This window comes from Fukomys damarensis, unplaced genomic scaffold, assembly GCF_012274545.1.
Source record: "Fukomys damarensis isolate Sample0158 unplaced genomic scaffold, DMR_v1.0_HiC HiC_scaffold_17, whole genome shotgun sequence".
NCBI classification, from domain to species: domain Eukaryota; kingdom Metazoa; phylum Chordata; class Mammalia; order Rodentia; family Bathyergidae; genus Fukomys; species Fukomys damarensis.
The window spans coordinates 34,981,734-34,984,844 of NW_022900929.1; the positions used below are offsets into that span (position 1 = coordinate 34,981,734).

General features: G+C 46.9%; 1 long non-coding RNA gene across 2 annotated transcripts in view; it reads right to left on the reverse strand.

The window, feature by feature from the left end:
• The window catches only part of LOC104862629, a 5,586-nt gene extending 2,774 nt beyond the window's left edge, over window positions 1–2,812 (reverse strand). The window contains exons 1-3 of one of the 2 annotated variants that reach the window (XR_780387.2): window positions 2,440–2,812; window positions 1,502–1,656; window positions 667–787 (exon numbers count right to left, since the gene is read on the reverse strand). This is a non-coding gene — a long non-coding RNA (uncharacterized LOC104862629). The remainder of the gene's footprint in view (window positions 1–666; window positions 788–1,501; window positions 1,657–2,439) is intronic. The other variant, XR_002025380.2, reaches the window with a different exon arrangement.
• Between the last annotated feature and the right edge of the window lie 299 nt (window positions 2,813–3,111).

Consider the following 3,111-nt stretch of genomic DNA (forward strand, 5'->3'; position numbering starts at 1 on the left):
TTTTTTTTTTTTTTTTTTTTTTTTTTTTTTTTTTTTTTTTTTTTTGTACCAGAGATCAAATTTGGGTCCTTGTGCTTTCGAGGCAGGCAGCAGAACCACTGAGCTAAATCCCTGGCTTAAAAGATTTTTTAAAAAGTCTTAATATTTTTGTTTAAAAGTCACCATAGATGCGCCTGGTGGCACATGCCTGTAATTCCAACACTTGGAAGGCTGCGGCAGGAAGATTGCTGCATTTTCAAGACCAGCCCCGGCTATATAGTGAAATCAAGGTTAGCCTGAACTACAAGGTGAGACTCTGTCTCAAAAAAATAAAAATGGGCCGGGGACTTAACTCAGTGGTTCCGCTGCCTGCCTTGCAAGCACAAGGTCCTGAGTTCGATCCCTGGTACCAAAAAAAAAAAAAAAAAAAAAAAAAAAAAATCACCATTATTGAATTGCTGTTTCCAGTCCTACCAAGGGACACAGGACAGATGCAAAAAACAAACAACTTCCCAAAAAACTGGATCCAGCTCAAAGAGGCTCCCTTAACTCAAATTGGGGACAATTTGAGTGTCTTTTTTTTACTATACACTGCATAGGACACACCATCACTCTTGTGGTACCACCACCATATGCTCAAAACAAATCCATTCAAGAGGCAACTTTGGACATACTGCTATAGAGTACCTGTTACTGGAGTGTTTTCATAGGTGAGCCATTGGAAGCACAATTGCTCCCTCTTCTGGCCAAAGGACGAAGAACGGGCCGGGCGTGGTGGCGCATGCCTGTAATCCCAGCACTCAGGAGGCTGAGGCAGGAGGATCGCTGTGAGTTCGAGACCAGCCTGAGCTACATAGTGAGCTCCAGGTCAATCTCACTACATAGTGAGACCCTGTGTCAAAAAGCAAAACAAAACAAAACAAAAAACAAAAACAAAGGACGAAGAACGGCAAGTGTTACAAAGCCGTCTTACCCGGTCCCCAGCCAAACACCCAGAAGCTGCAGGACAGAAGCAGCAGGGCACAGAGTGCCAGGCCGGGCGCGCCGCAATGAGAAGAAAGGAGCACCTGGCCAGGGGGAGGAAGGAGGAGGTGTGCGCTGTGGCCGTGTGGGGCCCCATCCCTCGCCAGGCCAACCCCCGCGAATGGCTCCGCGCTGCCAGGGAAAAGTAAGAATGTAAAGAAGAAGAAAGGAAAGAGAACTACGTCTTGCGTGCAGGACAGGCCACTGCAACAACAAGGAAGGCAGTGGCATGAGGCCCAATAGCCTCCATCTTTTACATTTTGTTTTCCCGGTACTGGGTATCGAACCTAGGACCTTGCGCTTGCGAGGCAGGTTCGGTGCCACTGTGCTAAGTCCCCGGCCCCTTTGCATATTCAGTTTTTGACGTCAAGACTGGGCCATCCACCAGGACTCCAAACCGTTCTGTGCGTGAATCTCAGCTGTGATCTGACAGCTATTCACGTTGACAGGTCTGGCCCAGCTCCGTGCCCAGTTGATTCGCCATCCCCTGGACTCCTACCTCAGTAACGCAAGTGGCTCCTCTTCCGGGTTGTGACAGACCGGCCCCGAGTGGGCAATGTGCATCCACAGTGCTTCCCAAACACCACAAGGGTTATCATCTGGGCTGCTTCTTAGAGAGCATCCCTGGGCTGTACAAACCTAGGTCCGTAGGCACTGAAAAAAGGCCAATAGTGGGGCCAGGGATTTAGCTCAGTGGTGCCACTGCCTGCCTTGCAAGCGCAAGGTCCTAAATTCCATCCCCGGTGTGAAAAAAAAAACTAAAAAACTTTTTTTTTTTTTTTGGTTTTTTGGTCTCACTATGTAGTTGAGACTGACCTGGAACTCACTATGTAGCCCAGGCTGGTCTCGAACTCACAGCGATCCTCCTGCCTCAGCCTCCTGAGTGCTGGGATTACAGGCGTGCACCACCATGCCCGGGCTTCAGACAAATAAAACATTCTAATTGGAAGAAATAAACTGTCCATATCCACAGATGATATGACTCTCTGTAGAAGTCATAAGAACCCAAAAAAAAAAAAAAACCTACCAAAATGAATACATTTCAGCAAGGTCTCAGGATACAACGTCAGTACACAAAAGTAAACAGTATTTCTATATACCACCAGTGAAAAACCAAAAACTAAATTAGAGGTGTGGTTTTAGCTTGTGGGGAACAGGGGAAGGGGACATTACTGGAACCTCTGTATCAGGTTCTAGTCTCCTGTGAGCCATGACACCACAAGGAGAATTAAGGAACTCTCTTTTCTTTTTTCTTTTTTTGGTACTAGGACCTTGTGCTTGCAGAGCAGGCAGCAGAACCACTGAGCTAAATCCCCAGCCCTGCAAATTAATTAATATATAGACAGAAATGAGATAGACACGAAGCTGAGTTTTGGCCTGTTCAGTGTTGCTCTGGGCAGCAAAGACTCCAGACCCCAGACCCCAAACTTCCCACACCTTCATTCACAACATCAGGAGAAACAAAGTAGCGGATGACTCAGAGAGTGGCAGCGCGTAATAATCCTAGAAGAGTGAGGAACTGCGCAGATGAAGATTTGATTCCTCCCAGGATGTCTCCAGCTGGTGTAGTCCTGCCTTGGAGAATTGCAGCATCCCTGGACCGTGGAGGTCTAGCTGTGACCACAGGAGAGAATGGAGTTATATCGTAGCTGGCCTGTAGGCAGGAAAACTAGGCCCTAATTTAATTATGAAATTATTTTTTTTCCTTAAAATCATGTGGAATTGCTCCCGACATTAGCGCAGTGATAGAGGGCTTGCCTAGCATGCATGAGGCCCTGAGTTTGATTTCCAGCACCACGAGAAAGAAGAAAAAGGAGAAGGAGAAGGAGGAGAAGTCATAATGGTATAGCCCGGTAGTCCCAGCTACTCAGGAGATTGAAGTAGAGATGGCTTGAACCCAGGAGTTCAAAGTCAACCCAGCAACATTAGCAAGAGTATATCTCAAAAGAAAGAAAGAGCCAGGTGTGGTGGCACACGCCTGTGATCACAGCACTCGGGAGGCTGAGGCAGGAGGATCGCTGTGAATTTGAGACCAACCTGGGCTTCATAGTGAGTTATGGGTCAGTCTCAACTACATATTGAGACCTTGTCTCAAAAAAAAAAAAAAAA